The following is a 25,442-nucleotide window of genomic DNA, read 5'->3' on the forward strand; positions in this document are numbered from 1 at the left end:
TAGTACCTTTTTGTTTCTTTCTTCTTTGCTCTCTTCCCTTATGATTTGATGACTTAAATCTTTATAGTTATGTTTGGATTCCTTTATCTTATGTTGTGTGTGAATTTATTACAAGTTTTTTGTGGTTACCGTGTGGTTCATATATAACAAACTGTATACGTGATTTTTTTAAGTTGATTATCTCTTATAAGTTCAAACAAATTCTAGCAACCTTGTATTTTTACTCCATTATGTTTAATGTTTTTACATCATATTTTATATCTTTTTGTTTTGTGTATCCCTTAATCTCTTAATCTGGATATAGATCATTTCACTACTTTGCTTTTTTAACTTTCCTACTAGCTTTGTAAATGCTTAATCTACTACTTTTCCTGCATGCTTCCCTTACCAATGACGTTTTTCCTTCCATAAGTTTTATATTTTTAGTTTTGATTTTTTTCCTTAGATAAGTCTCTTTAACATTTCTTATAAAGCTCGTTTAATATGGCTGAACTCTTTTAGCTTTTGCTTGTGTGTAAAACTCTTTAATTCTCCTTCAGATCTGAATGATAGCCTTGACAGGTAGAGTATTATTGGTTATAGATTTTTTTTTTCCATCACTTTGACTATATTGTGCTACCTCCTTCTGACCTGCAAAGTTTTTGCTAAAAAGTCAACTAAGTCTTGTGGGAGTTCCCTTGTGCATCACTAGTTGCTTTTCTCTTGCTGCTTTTTGAATTATCTCTTCATTTTTAATTTTAGCAGTTTCAACTATAGGGTATCTTGGTATGGACCTCCTTGGGTTCACATTATGTAAGACTATATGCAATTCCTGGATCTGGATGTCTATTTCATTTCCCAGGCTAGGGAAGTTTTCAACTGTTATTAATTTATTTTTTCAAATACATTCTCTACCCCTTTCTCTCTCTTTCTTTTCCTTCTGGAAATCTTATAATGCAAATGTTAGTATGTTTGATTTTTCCCAGTAGTCTCTTAACTCTCCTCACTTTTTAAAGCTTTTTCCCCCTGTTTAGCTTAGGTGATTTCCACTATTCTTTCAGTTTGCTACTCTGTTCCTCTGTGTCACCTGACCTACTGTTGATTTCTTTTAGTGTATTTTTTCTTTTAGTTATTGTATTTTTTCCATTCTGTTTGGTTTTGTTGTTGTTAGCTCTGTTTGGTTCACATCTATGTTTTTTCTAATTCTTTGTCAACATTCTCACTGTGTTCATCCATTCTTTTTTAAAGTTTGTTGAGCATCTTATGATCATTATCTTGAACTCTTTATTGAGTCAATTGCTTTTTTCCACTTCACTTTATATTTTATTTGAGGTTTTGTCTTGTCCTTTTGTTTGGAATATATTCTTCTGTCTCCTCATTTTGCCTAATTCTCTGTGTTTATTTCTGTTTATTAGGTAGGTTGGATACATTTTTCTGATCTTAACAGAAGTGGCCTTATGTAAGAGACACCCTGAAGGGCCTAGCAGCACACTCTCCTTTGGTCACCAGAGCTATATGCTTTAGGGATGTCCCCTATGTGGGTTGCATGGGCCCTTCTGCTGTGGCAGGACTGACTATTTTGGGTAGGCTGGTAGGTGGGGCTGGCCCCTATGCTAATAGGCTAGAGGGAGGACTTCATAATGGTACTTTCCAGTGCTAATGTCATTGTGGTAGAATGAGCTCCTCAAAATGACTGCTATGTGTCTATGTGCTCATGGGGAATCCCATTGCCTCCTGCCTACCTGGGATAGACTTCATGGTCAGTAAGTAAGTGGGTCTGACCCAGGCTCCTTTCAAGTTATTGCCTTTACATGGGCACTCATAGAAATGCAAAATTTTGTACACACCTTTAAGCAACAAAGTCTCTGTTTCTTATAGCCTTCCAGCTCTCTCATACACAAGCCCCACTGGCCTTCAAAACCAGACATTCTGGGGAGTCTGATGTGGAGCTCAGACCCCTCACTCCTTGGGACAAATTCTGCAATTGTGATTATCCTCCTCTTTGTGGGTCACCTACCCAGGGGTGAGGGTCTTGATTGTATTGCATCTCCACCTCTTCTACTTATGTTATGCTAGTTATTTCTTTATATCTTTAGTTGTAGAAAATCTTTTCTACTAGACTTTAGGTCACTGTCACAGATAGCTGCTCTATAAATAATTGTAATTTTGATATGCCTATGGTAGAAGGTGAGCTATCCTACTCTGCTATCTTGGTCACACTGTGCAACCTCTTTTTTGATTGTTTGTTTTGAATATGTGTTTATGTGTATGTCTGTGTCTGCCTGTAGTTTCTGAAAATATGACAATGGCTTACGTTCTATCTTTTTTTGGTCCCCAGCACTCCCTTTTTAATGTAGACTCTTTTTTTCCCTCTCTTTTTCTCTGTTGTTTCTGTGTCACTCAATTTTGATTCTACCTCCATGAGTTTGTCTGTTTTGGGCTCTGACCTAAAGAAAAGCATTGGCAAGTTAGTTTTGTTTCAATTTTGTTGTCTAGTTGTTTTATTTGTTTTCATATGGGAACCTGGGTAGATTTAAAACCTACATCACTGCCATGATTATTATTTTAGGGTGCCCTCACAAAACAAGAGTCTACCAGCATCATTCACAGCTATTTCTAATAAGCTAAATTTCTGTGACTTCCATATTTTAGATAATATATATTAGCTGATTTTATCTCTTAAAATATAAAAGAATTGCAGAAATGAACAACTGAAAAAAATCTAGGCCAGACCAGTGGGGAACCCCCCTGAGAGAAAGCTGAACATTGGAGGAATCTGCATGAGGCAGAAATGGGCCAGCACTATTACAATACCCTGATGTGCTCAGTCATTGATTGGGAATAGCCTTGGCAAAAGTGTAGTGATGGATCCACAGAGGTGGCAGCTGGGGCTGTCAATCAGCTACACTCCTCATAGCGGGGTCCCTTCAAGGAGATCTGAGCAATGCACTTTTATGCCTGTCATATACTACATACTAAGGGTACATGAAAGTAAAGGTGTGAATTATCTCTAAAAAGAAAACTTCCAAACATTACTGATAGACAAGACCAAAATAAATATAAAGATACTGTCATTTTATGATATTGAATGAATCAAATAGTAAATATGTCGGTTCTTTCTAAATTCATTCACATCTATAGTGTATTCCTAAAAAAAGTCTAGCAGTTTTTCTTTAATAACACATGCTTTAAAGAATAATATTGTGTTGACATTTCAGTTTGCCTCTGCTTATTCTCAAAATCCCATTATACTGACAGTATGAAGATTTAGAAAGGCAGAAGGCAAGAGAAGGGCAGAGGGAGAGAGAGCAACAAAATTTTGGAAACTGGGGAGCAGATTTGCATGTATAACTGACTTTGGAGATCTTAGAGACATATAGCTAGAGATTAGCAAACTATGGCCTATAGGATGGCTAGCTGATTTTGTAAATATGTTGTACAGTAAATATGTTGTAAATATGTTGCACAGCCACACCCATTCTTTTATGTATTGTGTCTATCATTGTGCTTTTAAGCTACAATGGAAAAACTGAATAGTTGGGACAGAGATTGTATTACCCAGAAACCTAAAATATTTACAATCTGTATTTGGCTTTTTAAGAAAAAGTTTTCCAGCTTCTGCTATAGCCTATCTGATGGTATCAGAAGCCCAAGAGTAAGGCTGATTCAAACTGCAGAACCCAAGGATGATTAGAAATTAAAAATGCTAGGAACCACTATACATGCTGCTGTGTAGGAGCATTTCTTGAGTCTCTGTTTTAGATTCAGTTAAACTCTCCTATTTTATTCTAAACTGAGATATTTAATGTTTTGTTTTAGACATGAAGTATACCCAAGGATCACTCGTTATTGTTTAATGCCTCTGAAATTATAGACTGAAACAAAGTAAAGGAATGCAGATAAGATAGTTTAGGGGGCTTTTTTGTCCTCTCATACTTGAAATATATTTTTATGAGGATTCTAATTTTAGACTGAGATATTTTCCTTTAGCTCATTGAATAAAATTTTCACTCTTTTGGGCTTTCATTGTTGCTGTTGAAAAGTAAATTATCAGGTTAATTATTCCTTTATAGATTATCTGTCTTTTCTCTTGTTTTTTTTAAATCTTGGATCTGTTTGTTTTCTGAAGATGTTTACTATGACAGTTCTAAGAATCAGTTTATTTTTATTATCCAACCTGAGATTTGCTAGGCTTCAAGCATCTAGGAATTGGTTTCTCCTTTATCAGTTCTGGATAATTTCCAGTCATCATCTTATTGATAATCTCTCCAAAACATTTTTGCTATGTTCCCCACTTTTCTTATGGTGGGAAATTACCTCTTTGCAATGGTGGTCTCTGAGTATATTAACAGATAGACTACAGCAGAGGTAGTGCTTACAGACTGCTATGTCGATATTTGGAAACACCTTTGGCTTGGGGTTTCTTCCTGTAGATTCCCACGTCTTACTGGGGAGGATAATCAGGCCTCCATTCAATTTTGGTCTGGATTTGTTTTCTAATATCTAGCTTATTTTCTTATATACTCTGTATTATGGATAAGTTTTAGTAGTTTTCTTCTATTAGGGGCTCTTAAATACTACTTTGATTTTAAAAACCATTTGTGATGTATGATCTTATTTTTCTTATAATTTACATAAGATGACTTTTAATTGCATCACATTCTCATTACCAGCTATAGTGGTGGGAAATTACCTAGATGCTATGATAGCCTCCAAGTAAGTTATCAAGCCGGCTATTTCAGAGGTCTCAGATTAGAAATCTTCAGACCTCAGATTACAATACTCGAATCGTAGTTTATTTAATTTACTTAAAACATACAGCAAGAAGCAAGGAAGAAAAATGGAGTAGATGTGAGTATAAGTGGAGTGAAGTAACCATAGTATCTGAATCCTGCATTATGCAATGTTTGTATGTTCTGTTTCTCACTCTGTTTCATCAGGCTTCCCCTAATAGTTAGGATGTAAGGATCAGAGTTGAGAATGACTGAGGGTCTTCAACAGCCACAAAATGACTGGAGCTAATACATTCAACTTTTTAGAAAGATGTAGGAGCAAGTGTCCTTCACCATAGCTGTAAGCTATGTAACTGATAACTTACTAAGCAGTGATGAATTTTTACTTGCATGTTTTGAGCATAGCATGCATGGAATCTTATTAGGTTACTGATGAATGACTTGGTGAGAGACACAGCTGCCTGTCCGAAGATTATATGGTAAGTGCTTTATGAATGCTTTAAGATGTTATTTAATCTTTCCATACTTTAGTTCATGCTTTATAGCAGTATTCTGCACACACCTGTGTTTCATCTATTAATGTAATGAGTTTTTCAGTTACTAGCTTACTTACTGTGTATACTTAACACATTGTATGAGTTTTATCTGTTTTTAACACTTGCTTGTTCAGTGTCTATTCTTGGCATCTTATGGGCTTGTCCTGTTCTACTTGTTTCTCTTTCTCTTTAAAACATAATTGAATACTCTCAAATCATGCAACAAATACAAATTTACAATGTCTGTTAGCCTTTATTTCATAATTATTTCTATTCTGCATTCTATAAGAAAGATCTTTAGATCTTCCAGTTTAAAAATTTTCTTCTCTGTGATATATAATCTATTATTTAATCTAACCATTGAATTTAGAATTTTAGTTATATTTTTAATAAATTTAGTTATATTTTTAATAGTAAGAAGTATTATTTAGTTCTCTTTCAGACTTTCTTATTGTTTTCTTAATAGCTCTTTCTTCATATGTTTAATCTCCCTTTGTTTTTAAAAATATATTAAGCATACTTACTTCATTCAGTAACTCATAATTGCAGCAGTTGCTATCTTTGTGGGTTCGATTCTGCTGTCTGCTTTTACTGTAGATATCACTTACGTTGTTTCCTGGTGTATTCCATGAGTTTTGATGTGAACTCATATTCCTCAGAACTTTTCCTAAATTCTTTGACACTCTTATCAAGGTTGGTTTCCCCATAGAAGATGTTTTGCTTACTTTTAAATGTCTGTTGACACTTAAAATGATCATCTCCAGTTTTTACAGATTACTCAGATAGTCTGAATTTGGAATGAAAACCCATGTGAGGATCAGATTGCCCTTAAAAATTTTCAATGAATATTGTTTTTCCTTTCCTTCATCCAGGGACAAGGTAGATCCAAGTTGACAGTTTTCTTCCTCTGGCAATTTGTAGAGGGAGTGGAATAGTGATTTAGGTGGTAATTGTAATTCACCTTTACACTGGAGGTGCATATCATTGGATCTTAGATTTTTGTGAAGGTTTCTTATTATAATCTCCATCCTGATGAGACCCTACGCTCTGCTCTACTTGTATACTCAAATACATCAATAATACCAAAGGTCAAGATAACCTGAGTCAAGTAAGTGTCCTGAGGTTGAAAGCTGGAATCAGATTTCCTTCTAGTCTCTGTGAACTGATGTTTTAATTTGGGTTTAGATTCTAAGGAATATACATGTATTTTTTCCTCACCCATCAATGCAATATATCTTATCCATAATTTTTCCATATTTTTAGCAAGAAAATTGATCAGGGTATTTAGTCAGTCATACTTTAGGAGATTAAATTTTACCCTAGGTTTTCATGAAGTGGGAAGTGATTAGAGTTGATTAAAGAAATTGATCTAATTTTGTGCACTATGAGAAAGATAATTGCCATATATCTTACCTCTCTATACTCTGCTTATAATAAAAAGGCTCTTATCAAGCATCCATTCTCTTTTATTCCATATTCTTAAAATTTAATTTATGTTTCTAAATGATATTAAAAAAAAACTCACATAAATAAGCAATTACTGATAATTCCAGCAGTGTTAACCAGCTTTGTGAAATATTTTACAGTTAGCAAGATTTAAGGAAAAAAATTTGCAGAAATAAAATCACTGGTTCTAGATATCCTTAGAATTTTATTTGTCTCATTGTTCTCCATTATGTACAATATGACTTGGGCTGATTTGACCATATATGTCACACCCAGATGAATAATTTCTGATTTAAAGCAGTGTGTTTTATTAGGATTATTTTTATTATCTTAGTAAAAGAAGTAGAAGAGATAAAAGACTATCCAAGACAAACTAGTGCAAGCAATAAAGGGATAAATTAGTTACATGACTGAACAATCCTAAAGAAATTGATTTGGAATGCCAAATAAATCCCGAATTCTACCCTACCCCTGATATTATCCTTTAAAATTTAAAACAGTTTGAGCTCTTGTTATGTTTAAAAACAAATTGATACTATAAGTAATAGACTTCAAAATGTAAAATTGGAAAAACTGAGATGGGAAGAGAATGATGAGGAGAAATCTTTTATCTTGGACTGGAAAGTTAGTTATCATTTTTATGAGTTAAGAAATAGTCAATTAAAGTTTTATTTATATTATACATTGACTTTCACCCACAGAAGGTATGAAGTTAGGAGGATTAGTAGGAAGTATTTTGATTTCTTCTGTGGTCCTATACGTCATCAGCTTATGCTAGCTGCCTCTATATTTCATTGTAACGGTAGATTAATTTAGGAAAGATGCATAATTAGCTTGAAATGGGTATAAATGAAAGCTGTGAGGGAAGAAAATACGACTTTGCTAACAAGGACCTTTTTTGCCCATGATCTGTAATTCAATTTGATGAAATGTTTGTTAATTTGGGAATCTGTCAAATAGAAAAGATGATGTATTTACCTCAATATAAAATTAGGACTTGGGAAGGTAAGATACTAGAAGAAATTAGTACCTATTATTAAGCATTCTCTTTCTGACTCAAAGAATAGTAAACCTCTGTAGGAAAATAGAGCCTTGGATTCAGTGATAAAATCATAAAGAAATATTAATGGAATCCTAGCAGAACCTAATGGAGATAGAAGTCATTCAACTTAGTTTTGCAGGGAGGGCAGAGCATAATGTCTTTGAGCTGGAAGAGAGATTTTTCTTCATTCAAAAAGTTGTTTTGGGGGATGGGCAGCAAAAATACGAACTGCCTACTAAGTGTTTAGAATTGAGTGTCCAGATAAGTCTAAAGCTTCTCTAAATATGTTGATTTTCTTAAGCCCTTTGGCACATCCAGTATTCCAATTCTCATGACTTAGTCTTCTGCTACAGTAACATCTTGCAGACAGACATCTTTATAATTGTTCATCTCAGGGAAAGGACAGTGTTCTAGGGAGTGGCTAGATGAAAACCCATTGGAATTCCCTCAGGTGTAGTGACCAGGGAAGAACCCTACTGCTCAGCCAAGTTCTACCTATCCTTTGGCAGGATGTGATATATGTTACAGTCCAGTAACCGCTTTATATTCATCTGTAGTCACTGTAGTTTTTTATCTACATTTATAGATTGGGTAGGTAGGGTCGGGGAGTAAAATTCATTATTTATCTAGATTTCTTAGACTATGAATTATCAAGGATTCTGAATTTGGATCTAGATTCAGTGTTGGATGTGTTATTGGATCTATCCTTTTGAAGAAGGAGTGCATTTACTTCACCTAGACATTGATTTTGTAGGTATGTGTATGCATTTACTTCACCTAGACATTGATTTTGTAGGTATGTGTATGAGAAGGAAAGTGATTGATATCCACAGAGGTAGATTTTAATGGATATCCTTGCTGTGTCCCTAACCACTATTCCACCCCTCACCATTGTGAAGAGTAGGAAAAATCAAACACTCAGATATAGAGGTGGGACCAGATTGTTCTGAGCCATTCAGAGTAATTTTATGTCTCTTGCCATAGGGATTTTGGTAGGTTTACACTATCCAGTCCATACCAGTTCCCTGACCAAGGGAATTAATTTGGGTTTGACCCAAATGAGCATGAGGTACAAGGTTTTTGTTTTATTTTTACTTTTGGTAATCATGTACCATCTATTCTTCTGGATTATTACTATGCTCATTTTTTCCAACATAAGGCCTACCTACCTGGGGGAAAAATTGACACATGGAAGAAGGGTGAGTCAAGAGAACTTCAGAGCAATGGGGCTGAGATCCAAACAAATGAGCCCTGGAACCCTACCCCCGGATTTTTCAGTTTTGGTAGCCAATAACTTCTCATTTGTGTTTAATCCATCCTAACTTTGGTGAGGTTTTCTGTTTCTGGCAACCAAAAGCTGCTAACTGATAAGTGTATTTATTAGAAATATGTATTTTTAAATTATAGAGTAGCTTACAGATTATCTGCAGGTGCTTAGTTCACTCATAACTACTGCAAAATTAGCAAAATATTCCAAGTGTGGCTCCTTTACAGATAATTTTATTCTTTTTTAAATCTATTTTTAAAGATTGTAAGATAGGATAAACTGTTGCCATTTGTACAATACCTTAACTAGTGAGTTTAACCATTATCTCATTTTAAATGTTGAAATTACTGAAGCACTAAAAACAAAATGAAGTTAATTGCTGTTGCCCAATTTTGAGTAAGGTTTTCTTGAGAAAGGCATTTTTGTTATTTTAATTTACTTGACAGTAAGATGCTTATTTTGTTGAAGTTGTATCATGTATATTTTATTTTTGTATCAATCATGCATATATTTTTGATTAAATTTTTAAGATTCCTGATGCTTTTACTTCATTTTCTGGACATTGTTTTCGATATTGGAAAGCTCTCCTGAAATTACTAGCATTTTGACATACAGTCAATATTTCTACTACGATGGTTGTGTAGCACTTTATGTTATTATCAAATATCAACTCATCTGGATTTAAAATATTTAGTAATTTTAGAATTGTTGATGGTTGATCAAAGAAAATAAGTATATCAAAGGAGAAGAAAAAGTCTTATAGAGAGAATTAAAAATTTTTTTCTCTGTATTTATATGTGGTGAAAATAGAAAGCTTTAAAGATTAAATGTGCCAAATCAAATTTGGTTTTTAATTTTTATTGGTCATAGGTGATTCTTATAAAAGACTCCTTTCTACTGTCCTTTCAGTTGTTAGAAAGTAATATAAAACTGTTTTGGTATAACCCAATATCCTTAACTACCGTAAATTTTTTGGTGTTATCCAAAGTTGACAGTGGATTAGGGTCAGCAGACGTGTTCAAGTTCTGATTTGGCATTTTGTCCCAGACACTTTATGTAATGTATTTCATTTAATCCTATGAAAAATTCTCTAAGTAACTTGTCTGAGGTTACAAAACTAGTAAGTTATAGATGCAGAACTCCACATCTTACAGATCAGAGCTAAATAAAACATTTTTATTATTCTGCTACCACTTGCTAGGATCTTGGAAAATAATATTTTAATGAAGTTTTTATGTGTACAAATTATAAAATTATACAAATTATACAAATGTACCTTATCTGTCTCAGAGGCATGAGATAAAGTAGGACATTAATTTTTATTAACTGGCTCATTCTAGAAATATTTATTGAGTGCCTACAATAGGCTAGGCACTTTCTAGATCCTGAAGATACAATAGTGAACAAAACTCTCAAAAATCACTTTTCTCATTGGGATTATAATCTGATAGAATTCTTATTTTCACATATATATAATGATATATAAAGAAACATGTTATATAATGGTATACTAACTTTATATATTACTTTATAAAATAACATAATAACTTTATTGTTAATAGATTATTTTTACTGAAATGTACTTTTTGTATGTTTTTTACATGTAGTTTTATATTTATTAGCCCACTCAATCCTCATAGCAGTTATGGTATAGATAAAATTACTTGATAGGTATAATAGAGACAATTTGAGGATTCATTTTTAAAAGTAGATAAAAAGTACAACATTTAGATATGTAATATAAATATAAGAAGATGAAAACTAAGTAACCCCATATATTTTAGTAGTGGAATATCTCACAAAATTCCTTTCAAGTTTGTATAGGTAGCATCACTCCAGGTAGAGGGATTATAATATTCTTGTGCTGGTTTTCTCGTATGTTGATGAGTAGGTCAGGTTGCCACTTCTTTCATAAAATTATTAAAGCAATTACTTTTTTATTCTTCCTACACAATTGCAAGATTAGATTATGTAACGCCTAGAGTTCTTGCAAGTAGCAGAAATAACTCTGAATGACTTAGGCAGTGATTTAATTTATTGGAAGTTTATCCAGGAATCTCACAGAATCTTCAGGAAGCCACAATAACTGGGCTTAAAAAATCAGCAGCAAGGGGAGGCAAGGCAGAGCCAAGACTCCACCAAAGAAGCAGTTTACTCAGGGTGCTTCCATGTGTCTATTATTACTAGCTACTTGTCCCCCGTCATTCTGCGGCATTTACCATCAACTGTTTCATTGTCCTTGTGCATTTGGATAATTCCCTAAAAAATAAAAATCCAGGGAGAGGGCATTAAATTGATTGAAGCTAGATCATATGACAATGTTTCAGCTCTTAGGAAAATGGAAAGTGGAACATATCAGTCTAGGCAGCCAGAATGGGAGGGTCTTCAGGTGCTGTGGAGCTCTGGTATATGTGCGCTAAATTCATTTTTATTTGTGTAGCTATATTATCATAATAAGCAAGACTAATATGGGATCTCTTGAACATTTCCATAGGTACAAAAGTTCTTATTTTAAATTTAATTTATAATTAAGTTCTTATACATATGTATGTATCTATATTAAAATATGTATATATATATGCACTTGTTTTTTATTCTCCCTCAGAATACTCTAAGGCAGAATGGGAAGAAAGTGTGTATGTGTGTGTGTGTGTATGTGGACATGTACATATGTTTCAAAATATGATATATATCAGGGGTTACCAAAATGCAGCCTGTGAACAGAATCCAATATGGCTTGTAAGCCAAGAAGAATGGTTTTTACATTTTTAAAGTGGTATGGGGAAAAAATGAAGTATATATGAAAAACCAAATGTGTACTGCAAAGCCTAAAATATTTACTCTCTAGCTCTTTAGAAAAGTTTTTTTGAACTCTTATACAGAAAGCTATGATGAAAATAAGGAGAAAACTTCTAATTTAATTGAATTATGATATTATGAATAATTTTATTCCTTTTTTTTTAATGTATGTTATCGGTCTCTGAGTTGAATTTGAGGCTTATTTGAACCTGTGTTCGAGAACGCAAAAACTTTATTTTTACTAATTTTTAAGTTGGTAGAAAAACATCAATTTAGTTTTCCTGAACTATAAAATTTATACAAAGCATAGGAGTGTGTCATGTTAAACAGGACTAGAGAAATATGTCCTAGGTAGATTCTGATCTGATAACTAACTTAGAAATCTATATTGTTAATTACTTGGTAAACATTTGGATATATGGATATCCTAGATCATGCCAAATATGTTTGCAAATAAAATTTCCTGTGAAAGAAAGAGATGCTGGTTATAATCTAGGAAGGTAGGCCACAGGTTGGGACTGGGTACCCAATTGATCCGTTAAGGGAACCTTGTTAGGGGAAAATGAAAACAAAATTTACTAACTGGAAGGCCCACAAGCAGGGTAGAGAATTAATGGGTCATACTTGGTTCTGAGGCCAAAACTTTGAATATTAACATCTACTAATGCATTCCTTTTATGTACATCATTAATCCTTCACTAGTTTTGAAGGGGTAAGAATTATCAAATAGGATTCAACATAGTACTATCACAATGTATATGAAACAGGAAATGATTGTATCATTTCAGATTATTTGCATCAAAGACTGACTTTAAATAGACAGATTTATAAGATACTTAACATGATTTCATAATATGAAAGCATTATATGCAACTTTTAAGTAATGCCTCTATTATTCAGATGGTAGTTACTTTCTCTACTTGCAGAGTACATTTTGAGACCTCATTTTGGAATTATGAGATGAAATGTTATAATAGTCTATTCTTTTGTTACAGTAATTTAGGTAATTCTGAACACTGATTTTATTGAACGATGATTGCTTTATTTCTGTACCATGAAAATTAAGTTAATTTCTACCTTAAAAACTAGTTATATTGACGATAGCAGTAGTACAAGTTCTTTTCAAAGAAATTTCTATTTTAAATGATAAATTTCGTAGTGAAAATTCCTATGAAAAATGTTTAGTAATGTGAATTTGCCAGATATACACTATTTAAAATACTGTCTAGCTTTGCATGTGGTAGGGATCATTAGTCATAATCTGTAAAAGACTAAGTACATATTCAAGTCAATATTATCTAAAATTTTCAGCTTTAAAATTAAATTATTTTAATGATATCTTTGTACACAATTGTGCTTTCTTCTTTTTGCTAACCAAAAATCATCTTTGTTAAAATGTTACTGAAAGATGAAGAACATTTTATGATTGAGTAAACAATTTTAATAATTTAGTATCAAAAAATAGATTGTGTCTGGTCTTATGTTCCACTTACTAAGTTGAATAATGGCTCTACTTAAGTTGTCAGAATTAGGCTGAATCATTTCCTCTTTTTATTTCAAGTTTATGCAGAATAATTTTAATGGTACTAGTACTTTAAAAAATGTTTTTATTCCATTGAAACTCAGAATTTAAAAAAATTTCTTTATTTGTCTTTTTACAAACTAGTTTTCCATTTTCAGAAGTGGTGCAAGAAACAGAATAGTTTGTATGTTTGTTTTCCTTCAAAATGAATGGGCTTCACTTTCACTCAAATTTATTTTGACTAATACACTCCCACATCAGCAATAATGCTTCTTGAAATTTCTACTAGGAAGACAAAGTGTATGTGTAGCGGGGAGGTGGGAAAAGAGAGGAGAGAGGAGTTGGGGGAGAGAAGAAAGAGGATAGTGTTGTGGGAGCAGGCAGGAAAAGAGATTGTGTTATTTGTGTAGAGAAAAAAAAACCTGGAAAAATGTATCCTGTGTTGAAAATTTATGATTTCAGAGGTAGTATAAAATTCTATTCAGTTGTTAAAAATAAGTTATAAAATCTATTTAACCACGATTTCAGTGATGTATTAAGAAAAAAGCAAGGTAGCAAAGAAATAATATAGCAAAATGCAGTGTTTATACAAAGCAAGGGCAGAAGCTTATATCCATGTGAGCAGGGGAAAAATGTGAAACTTAATCTGCTGGTGGAGGTTGGGCAATGATGTGTAAGGAGAAGGAATGGTGAAGATTGATAACTAATGTTTGAGTGTATATTCCTTTAAACGTATACATTTATGTATTTTTTTACAAAAATGATTGTATTATACCTGCTGTTATCTAATATGTTTGTTTCTATTTTCTGTAGTGTTAAATGTTGTATACGTATTTTTAAAAGCTGGATGTATTCCTTTAAGTGGGTATAGTCTACTTATGTGAGCTCTCCTGTTAGACATTAATGTTGTCTATATTTTCTCCAAATTATAAAAATTATAGGGATAAAACCCCATAAACTTACACATTTATGTGTATTAATTATTATGTACTTAGCAACAGTTTCTGGAATTTGAGTTGGCATATCAATGGGTATAAGTTTCTATTATCATTTATTGCTAGCCTAGTAATTGTCACTTATACTGTGTATTATTTGCATCATGAATATAATAGCTGTTGCTGTATTACTTTTGCTAGTAGTAGTACTATTGCTAATAGGTTGAATAAAATAAAACCTTATTAAAACTTGCTTATCTCTCCTTCATACTTTCTAGATGAGTATCTTTTATTATTAAATAAAGTCTTTATTTAATGTAATGAGCTACATGAGTGAATATAGTTGAGGGAAGCATTTAAAGGCTATGTCAAATACTAATATTTATTAACTGTATTAAAATATACATACATTTAACATCTATTTGTATTTTTCTCTCAACCACTGTCATAGTTCCCTGAAAAATCATATAATTTATCATTGTTTCTGTATTACCTTCTATTTCAAATCTTTTGAGATACAGGTGTTCTAAAGATGTCTATTTTTGTTTTACTGATTATTATGATTTTTTTTAATAATTTGATATGCCTTTTTGTTTTACAATGGGAAAGAACTGAAATGTGGACCCACACTGTTACTAATCACCTTATTTTGAGAAAAAATGGAGCTAAAGTCTAAGTATGTAACAGGACAACTGCACTCATAATAATAGTTTACTTATGCATCTATACGATATTCTCTTTATGCTTATGTACTTTATAACTTATTAATGGTGCATTACATATTACCATGAAACTTTTCATATCTCATAATTACTTAAATTTTTCACTAATATGAAAAATTAATATGTACCCTTTGAAGGTAACTGTAAATATTTTGAAAGCATTCTAAAAGCATATACGTTCTTTCTTGTTGAAAAATTACTGTGATCAAAACTTCCTTTGAATTTTGATGCTTACTTCTCAATATTTATTTATATTTATTACCTGATGAACCCAGATAACTAATAGCAAATTTTGAAAAGTCACACTTAACTTTTAAACAATCATTCTATAATTTTATAATTAATAATACCTGTATGTTAAATTGTAGATTAATAATTAATCTAATCATTTTTACTGTTATTTAGTCTCAGAAAGGAATCTCAATCTTTTTTTCTAATGTTTGCTCTGGACCTTTGTTCAGTGGGGAAGAGCATTGTACCTGGTGAATATATGTCTTCATTTTAGAAACTATTTATGGGCCCTTATGTTAATTTTCTACTCCTCAAATTTCAAGCCATTATAGTACTCTCAATATATGATTCGACTTTTCCAGGGTTATAAAAGAACAAAGTGAATCATGTAAGTGGAATCATGCAGTATTTTTCTTTCTGTTACCCATTTATTTACTTAACATAATGTCCTCGAGTTTTAGCCATGTTGCTGCATATTGCAAAATTGGCTTCATTTTAAAGCCCGAATAATATTCTATTTTAGGCACATACTACATTTTATTTATCCATTCGATGGACATTTAAGTGTTTCCACACCTTGGATATTCTGAATAGTACTGCAAGGGAAATGGGAGTGCTAATATCTTTTTGAATCCTGATTTTATTTCTTTCTGATACCTAGAAGTAGAATTGCTGGAATATATAATAGATCTATTTTTAATTAAAAAAAAAAAAAAACTTCCATACTGTTTTCCATAGTGGTTGCATCATTTTGCATTCCCACCAATTAGTGTGCAAGGGTTTCAGTTGCTTCACCTCCTCCTCAATACTTGTTTTTTTTTCTTTTTTTTTTTTTTGATAATAGCCAACCTGACAGATACGAGGTGATAATTTTATTATAGTTTTGATTTGCATTTCCCTGATCTGTAGTGATGCTGAGAATTTCTTCATATATATAAATATGTATGTATGTGTGTGTGTGTGTGTGTAACATTTGTATGTATTCTTTGGAGAAGTATCTGTTCAAGTCCTTGGCCCATTTGAAAAATATAGTTATAATTTTTTTTGAATCTTGAGTAGTAGGAATTCTGATATTTTGAAGTTTAACCCCTTATCAGATAGATGGTTTGAAAATATATTTTACTCATCCTGTAGGATGCCATTTCATTTGCTTGATTGTTTCCTTTGTTGTGCAGACACTTTTTATTATGATGTTGTCCCACTTGTCTATTTTTGCTTTTGTTTCTTGTACTTCTAGTCTCATACCCATCAAATCATTGCCAAGCCCGGTGTCATGAAATTTTCCCCTGTATTTTCATTTAGGAATTTTATAGTTTCAAGTCTTACATTGAAGTCTTTAAGACATTTTGAGTTGTTTTCTTGTGTATAGTATGATGTAAGGTTACAATTTTATTCTTTTACATGTGAATATTCAGTTTTCCCAGCATCATTTGTTGAAGAGACTGTCCTTTCCCCATTGTGCATTCTTGACATCCTTGTCAAAGATTAATTGACTATATACATATATATGTACATATTTATTTCTAGTCTCTCCATTCTGTTTCATTGTTGTTGTTATTGGTATATTATCTGCCATTACCATAGTGTTTTGATTGCTGTAACTTCGTAACATATTTTGAAGTCAGGAAGTGTAATGCCTTCAGCTTTGCTATTCTTTCTCAAGATTGATGTGACTATTTGTGGTGTTTTATGGTTCCATGTAAACTGTAGAATTGTTTCTTCTGTTTGTAAAAAAGTCCGTTGGTATATTAATGAGGATTGTATTTAATCTGTAGATTACTTTGGGTGGTATGGGCATTTTAACAATATTAATTCTTCTGACCCATAAACATGGGGTGATTTTTCCACTTGTCTGTGTCATCTTAAATTTATTTCATCAATGTTTTGTAGTTTTTAGTATAGAAGTCTTTTATCTCCTCAGTTAAGTTTGTTCCTATATATTTTATTCCTTTTGCCTCTATTGTAAATGAGATTGTGTTCCTAGTTCATTTTTAGATAGTTTGTTGTTAGTTTATAAAAACATCATTGATTTTTTTATGTTGATTTTGTATCCTGTAACTTTACTGCATTTATTAGTTCTAACAGTTTTTTTTTTTTTTCATGGAGCCTTTCGGATGTTTTATATATAGAATCAGACATCTGCAAAAAGGGATGTTTTTACTTCTTCCTTTCTAGTTACGCTTCTTGGATCTGGATGTCCATTTTCTTCCCCCTACTTAGTAAGCTTTCAACCATTATTTTTTTGAACACACTTTCTGATTCTTTTTCTTACTTTTCTCCTTTGGGGACCTCTGTAATGCATATATTGTTCCATTAGTATTTGATAAATACCTTAAGCTTTCTTCACTCTTTTTTTACTCTTGTTTTGTTTTGTTTTGTTTTGTTTTTACTTGCCAGATATTTCTAGTGACTTGTCTTTAAGTTTACTGATCCTTTTTTTCTGCTTGATCTAGTCTGATATTGACCCACTTTGGTACATTTTTTAAGTATACTTTTTGTGTATTTCAGCTCCATGACTTCTATTTGGTGCTCTTTTATATTTTCCATTTCTTGCTGAAATTTTCACTTTGCTCACACATTGTTCTCTTGACCTCAGCAAACATCTTCATGACATTTATTTTGAATTCTGCATAGGTAACTCATATAACTCTTTTCATTAGGGTTAATTTCTAGAGATTTATGTTGTTCCTTTGTTTGAAACATCTTTGCATTATTCTTCATTTTTCTTGACTTTCTATTTTGCTGTCTTCTCATTTGGCAAAGCATTCATGTCTCCCAGTCTTCATGGACTGGCCACATATGGTAGAATACGCTCTCTCACCAATCAGCCTGACAGTCTGGGGCATCTCAAACTTTCATGGTAATCTAGCTGGCTTTCTTTGTTCTTTGTATTCCCCAGGTATCTAGGGTATGTCAGGTACTGTTTGTGTACTGGGACAAGTGCAACTGAAGCCATTTCCTTAGATGACCCTCAGAGAGTTAGATCCTTGGTTTCCCTCTCCTTCCCTGTTCAAGGAGAAGCTGAGAGCTAGGAATTTTGTCTACTTGCTCTATGCTGAACTGGGAGCAGGGATGTGGCGGCTGCCAACCTAAATCTCCCTCTCTAGTCTTCCTAGTCCCCAGGGAGCTAGGTTATGCCAGGTCTTATTAGCACTTGAATATCGGCAAATCAGAAGCCAGTACTTTGGGCAGCCTAAGAAAAAAATGTCGCATTGTAGGCAACCATGTTTTCTATCTGCTTACTCTGTGCTGAGCCAATGTGGGGTGGAGTTATGGCCATCTACCAGCCCAAGCCTCTGTCTCCATTCTTCTTCAGGTTGCTAGACTGTGTTAGACCCATCAGAGCTCTGAGACTGACAAGATAGAAGCTAACCCTCTGGTGAGTCCCTGAGAAAAGTTGGGGACACTGGAAATGTGAACCAGCTCTTTCCCTCCCCTGGGAGGAGCTGGGAGCTAGGAGTTCTCTTCCTGATGGTATTGTGCTGTGCTAAGGGTATGGATTCTGGAGGGAGGATTCCTTAATCTCCCTGCTTGCTTTGGTGAGTCTGGTTTCATGATCTTTTTCCTATGGATTTAAATCACCATCTAGTATCATTTTATAACTCCAAAACAGCTTTGCTCCCACATGCCATCTTATGCTATTATTGTCAAACACATGTTTTAGACACAGAGATATAACTATATAAATATTTTATCATATAGTTGCTTCTTAAATTAGTTAAGAGAAGAAAGTAGTAGAAATGTGAATTTATATTGTTTTGTAATTGCATAATTTTTTTTACCAGCACTGTTTGTTTTGTCTGTGGATTCAGATTACTATTTAAGGTCACTTGCTTTCAACCTGAAGAACTTCCTTCAGTATTTCTAATAAGGCATGTCTCCTAATAGTGTATTCTCAATGAGTTTGTGTTTATTTGCCAAAATTTTATTTTACCTTCTTTTTCTCCCAGTTTTATTGAGATATAATTTATATACATCATTGTGTAAGTTTAAGGCATACAGCATAATGGTTTGACTTACATATGTGGTGAAATGATTACTGAAATAAGTTTAGTTGCCATCATAATCTCATATAAATACAATAAAAGAAAAAAAAATTTTCCTTGTGATGAGAACTCTTAGGATTTACTCTCTTAACAACACACACACACACACACACACACACACACACATATATAGACACATACATATGTATATAATACAATAGGATTAACTATAGTCATTGTATTGTACATTATATCCCTAGTACTTATTTATCTTAAACTGGAAGTTTGTGCATTTTGACCAACTTCCTCCAAATCCCCTCCTGTCCAACCCCTGCCTCTGGTATACACAAATCAGATTTGAAATCTGATTTCTTTTTCTATGAGTTTGTTTTTTGTTTTAGCTTCCGCATATACATGAGATCATACAGTATTGTCTTTCTCTCTGTCTTATTCATTTAGCATAATGCCCTCAAGGTCCATCCATGTTGTAACAAATAACAAGATTTTCTCATTTTTTTGTGACTGAATAGTATTCCACTTGTGTATATTTGTTGTATGTTTGTGTTTGTATACACACAACTTTTATATTCATTTATCTGCCCATGGATACTTTAGATTGTTACCATGTTTTACTTATTGTAAATAATGCTGATAGAACTTAGGGGTTTAGATACATTTTTGAGTTAGTGCTTTTGTGTGGGTTTTCTTTGGATATATGTCTAGAAGTAAAACTGCTAGATCATATGAAAGTTCTGCTTTTAATTTTTTGAGGGTCCTTCATAATGTTTTTATACTGACTGTATCAATTTACAATCCCACCAACAGTACACAACGCTTCCCTTCTACTCTACATCCTCGGCAACATTTGTTATCTCTTGTCTTTTTGATAATGGCTATTCTAACAGGTATGAGGTTACATGTCACTGTGGTTCTGATTTGCATTACCCTGATGATTAGTGATGTTGAGCATCTTTTCTTGTGTCTATTGGCCATGTGGAAGTCTTTTTATTAAAAATGTCTATTAAGGTCTTTTACCTATTTTTAAATTTTGGGGGTTTTTTTGTTTTGCTTTTGAGTTATAAGAGTTCTTCATATATTTCGGATATTAACTCTTTATCAGATATATATCTTGAAAATGTTTTTCCTGTTCTTTAGCTTGTGTCTTCACTTTGTTGATTATTACTTTTGCTGTGTAGAAGCTTTTTAATTTGATGTAGTCTCATTGTTTATTTTTTATTTTGTTCCTTGCACTTTAGGTGTCATAGTCAAAAAATCATTGTCAAGACCCATGTCAAGGACCTTTACCCTATATTTTCTTCCAGAAGTTTTATTATAGTTTCAGGTCTTACATTCAAGTCTTTAATTCATTTTGAGTTAATTTTAGTGTATGGTGTAAGAGAGTGGAGCAGTTTCATTCTTTTGCACGTTGCTGTTCAATTTTCCTAACACTGTTTATTGACAAGACTGTCCTTTTCCCATCATGTATTCTTGGGTCATTTGTCATAAATTACTTGACCATCAATGCATGCTTTTATTTCTGGGCTCCTTTTTCTGTGTAACTAATCTATGTGCTTGTTTTATGGCAATACAATGCTGTTTTAATTACTATACCTTTAAAATCAGGGAGTGTAATCCTCCAGCTTTGTTCTTTCTCAAGATTGATTTGGCTATTTTGGGTCTTTTGTTACTCCATATAAATATTAGGATTTTTTTCCTACTTTGTTAAAAAATGCCATTAGAATCTTGATAGAGATTTTATTGAATCTGTTGATGGCTTTAGGGACTACTGACATTTTAACAATATTCATTTTTTCAATCCATGAATATGGGATACCTTTCTATTTATTTGTGTCTTCTTTAATTTCTTTCATTAATATTTCATAGTTTTCAGAGTAGAGATCTTTCACCTCCTTAGTTAAGTTTATTCCTAAGTATTTTATTATTTTTGATGCTATTTAAATGTGATTGTTTCCTCTATTTCTTTTTCATATAATTGGTAGTTAGTGTATAGAAACATTACTGATTTTTGAATATTAATATTGTATCTTGCAATTTTAATTATTTTCCTTGGTTAGTCTAGCTAAAGCTCTGTAATTTTGCTTATCTTTTCAAATAGCCAATGCTTAGTTTGGTTATCTTTTCTATTGTGTTCCTGTTCTCTATTTTGTGTATTTCTTCTTTAGTTTGAATTGTTTTTCTTCCTTCTGCTAACTTTGGGCTCAATTTATTCTTCTTTTTCTGCTACACTAGGTCTCAATTTGTTCTAGTTTTTCTCTAGATGGGTTTTTTTTTTTTTTTTTTAAATCCTATCAGCCATCTTACATCTTTTGATTGGAGCATTTAATCCATTGACATTTAAAGTAATTATTGATAGACATGTACTTACTACAATTTTATTACTTGTTTTCTGTTTTTGTTTTTTTTTTATAGTTCTTATCTGTTCTTTTAGTTTTGTCCTTGTGGATTGATTCTCTTTAGTGATATGTTTATGTTCCTTTCTCTCTAGTTTTTGTACGTCTACTGTAAGTTTATGGTCACCATGGGGTTCATATATGTTGACCGATAACTATTTATTTTTGTTTTGAAAGTGGGCCTTTAAATTCAAACACATTTTAAAATACCTATATTTTTACTCACCTCCTCTGTATGTTGTTTTTGATGTCATATCTTACCATCTTCATGTTTATCCTTTATTGATCATTATAGTTGATTTTATAGGTTTGTTTTTTTTTTGTCTTTTAGTCTTTGTACTAGCTTATTTAAATGGTTGATTATCATCCTTTATTATATATTTGCCTTTACTAGTGGAATTTTTCCTTTACGGATTCTTCTTTCTTTTTATAGCCTTTTTCACTTAGGATTCTTTAACATTTTGTTCAGGGTAGATTTGATATTGATGATCTCTTTAGTTTTTACTTGTCTGAGAAATTCTTTCTCTTTCCAATTCTAATGATAATCTTGCTGGGTAGAGTGTCCTAGGTTGCACATTTTTTTCTTTTCAGCACTTTGAATATATCGTGCTACTCACTTCTGGTCTATAATTTTTCTGCAGAAAAATCAGCTGATAGCTTTATGGGGGGTTCCCTATATATGACTCTTTGTTTCTGTCTTGTTACCTTTTGAATTCTCTCTTTAACTTTTGCCGTTTTAATGATGATGTGCCTAGTGTAGGTCTGTTTGGGTTCATCTGGTTTGGGGCTCTCTCTGCTTCCTATATCTGGTTATCTGTTTCCTTCTTTAGGTTTGAGAAGTTTTCAGACATAATTTCATCAAACACATTGTTCAGCCTCCTTCTCTCTCTTCTTCTGGGACCTCTATAATGTGAATGTTGTTATGTCTGATGTTGTCTCAGAGATCCTTTAAACTGTTCTAATGTTTTAAATGTTTTTTTCTTTTTGTTGTCCTTGTTGGGTAATTTCCATTATTCTGTCTTCCAGATCTCTTGTGCATTCTTTTGTATCAGGTAGTCTGCTGTTAATTCCTTTTAGTGTGTTTTTTTATTTCAGTTTTTGTATTCTTCAGTTCTGAGTGGATCTTTTTTATATTCTCTAGTTCATTGTTAAAATTTTCACTGTGTTCATCTATTATTTTTCCTAATTCAGTTAACATTCTAATTACTAGTGTTTTGAACTTTTTATCTAGTAAATTCTTTCTGTTTCATTAGTTGTTTTTTTCAGGGATTTTCTCGTGCCTTTTCAATTGAAACAAATTACTCTGTCTTCTCATTTTGCTTAACTTCTCTATCTCTGTGAAATTAGGTGAAACAGTTATCTGTTGCATTCTTGAAGGAATGTTCTTGTGAGGCACCATTTCCATTTAGTCTGTGTGTGCCCAGTGGCTTTGGTGGGAGGGCTGGATCTGACTTAAACACTAGTCATATCTTTCCTCAGGGTGTGCTGGCAGCTATCCCCTTGGTAGGAGTTGGGGCTGGAGAAGGAGTGGCTATATCCAGAGCCATGTGTGAGCTGGGGCTTTTCCTCTGCTAAATGGCTTATGGAGGCATGTCCCACATTGCTGGAGGGGAAGTCCTGAGGATCAGGTCCTCAAGCTGGCTTTGTTCCCGTTAAATGTTTTCTTCTACCCTCCTAGCATGAGCACCCTCACTGCAGAGGGGAGCAGTTCTGGGGCAAGAGGAGATAGACTTTGCACTTGGGTGGGCCAGGAACAGGTTTTGGTGGTCTGGCCTTGGTCAGGGACCTGGGCTGCTTCTGATGCACTGCCTGTGTAAGCACCAGTAATGGTTGCTCCTGCCCTGCTCAGATGCTGCTTTGGGTCTGAGCCTTCTTTGTCACTCATAGCCAAGCTTCCTACTCAGCCACACAGCCCTCGCCCTTTGTGGAACTGTGCCATGAGACAAGCAGGGCTGGAGTCATCACTCTCCTCAAGTTAATGTGCAAGGCAAGGTGGTTGCAGGAAATTGGCTAGCCACCAATGCAGTCTTAGTCCTCTCTACCCTGCTTTGGGAGCAAGCAACTTTGTTCATGGTCCTCATGTGCAGAGTCTAGGCTTTCCATAGCCCTCTTGTTGGTCCCACTGGACCTCCAGTCAGCCAAGTGGTCTCATCTTCCCAGTGTTGGACCCCACAGCTGGGGTGCTCAATATGTGGCTCAAACTGCTCATTCCCTAGGGAGGATCTCCACCCATTTAACCTCCCTTTTCCTCTGAGTCCCCTCCCAGGGACAAAAGTCCTGACTTGATGGCTTCTCTTCCTTTCCTACCTGATTCCATGTAGATCTTTCTTTAGATTTGGTTGTATAGGAGTATTTCTTCCAATCTCCAATTACTTTTCAGCGAGAATTGTTCCACATACAGATGTATTTTTGATGTGCTTATGGTGGGAGGTGAGTTCCATGTGTTCCTACTCCACCATCTTGATCTCTTCTGATCTCAAAGCCACTCTTCTGCTCAAAACTCTGCAGTGACTGACTATCCACCTCAGTGGCCTTCTTCCTGTTCTTCAGACATACCAAGTGTGTTCTTGCCTCCCTAAACATACTTCTGCATGGCCTTTTATACTTGCTGTTTGCTCTACTAGAATGTTTTCCTTAGATTCTCACTGTATCCTGCTTTTTCTCAGCAGTACTATCACCGTACAGTTTGGGTAAAACACAATTCATTTATTATATATTTAGTGTTTTACTTCTATTTTATCTAACTCTACTTATTAGAGAATTTAAGTTTCATGCTGTGACAAACTTTCTACTCTTCACAGAGCACATATTGGTCATTTTCAAAATACTGCTTTTTCCTTGAAAATCCATTATTTTATTTCCTTAGCAGTTGAGGGACAACTAGAAATTTCATTAACCAATTTTACTTGTAGCTAAGTGTGTTCATCTGACTACATTTTCATTACATGTGTAAGTGAACAGAAGTAAGTGATGTCTACAACTGCTGCTTCAAGTACTTAAATGATAATTGTACCCCTTTGTTTCATGTCTTTCCCTTCCCATGGGTTGGATTGCATTAGTCATGTGGGTGAATGGCACTGCCTTTGAGTATGGTGAGGCAAAACTGAATGACTTTATGGAGAGAGCTGCCCACCCAACCTACACTGCATGAGAGAAGAGTAAACTTATTTAAGCCATTACAAGTTTTATTCTCTTAATGTATTTTACCCTTAACTAATTTGTAGATCACCAGTTAAAATACTTAAATGAAGGAATGAATAGATGGAGCCCACTTTAAAATTCTGAGGAATGGAAAAATTGCTTTCCTTGGTTAATTTTGTTCTACTTTTGCTATTTAGTAATAATGTTAACGGTAAACTTCCTGTTTCATCATTTTAATTCAAGTTATTTGCTCTTTCATCACATATAATGAATGTTACTGATTTTTGGTAGTCTGTCTCCATGATAGTGAACTTGTTTACTTTGATATTCTCTCTTATAAAAAATTTAAAATAAAGATTGGCTGCTAAATTTTATGCAGTGCCTTTTTGTACCCATTGATGTACTCATACATTTTTCTCCATGAATTTGTTTATATAATGAGTTTGTAGTACTTGATCGTAGTGCTCTCATTATTCTTCACTTACATTGCTGGATTTTTTTCATCAGTGTTTAGAATTTTTACATCTGTTTTCAAAGATTGGATTGGTCTGTAGATTTCTTTTTATTGCTTTATTGGACTGCATAAGACTTCCAGTACAATGTTGAAGAGTTTGGATAAGAGACAATATCCTTCCCTTGTTTTTGATCTTAGAAGGGAAATATTTAGTATTTTACTATTATATTAGTTTGTT

At 33.3% G+C, this 25,442-nt stretch overlaps 1 protein-coding gene across 5 annotated transcripts in view; it reads left to right on the forward strand.

Moving 5' to 3' along the window:
- The window catches only part of LRRIQ3 (leucine rich repeats and IQ motif containing 3), a 131,420-nt gene that overhangs the window by 33,372 nt on the left and 72,606 nt on the right, over positions 1-25,442 (forward strand). The window lies entirely within an intron of this gene.

The sequence above is a fragment of the Camelus bactrianus genome, chromosome 13, assembly GCF_048773025.1.
Source record: "Camelus bactrianus isolate YW-2024 breed Bactrian camel chromosome 13, ASM4877302v1, whole genome shotgun sequence".
NCBI lineage: Eukaryota > Metazoa > Chordata > Mammalia > Artiodactyla > Camelidae > Camelus > Camelus bactrianus.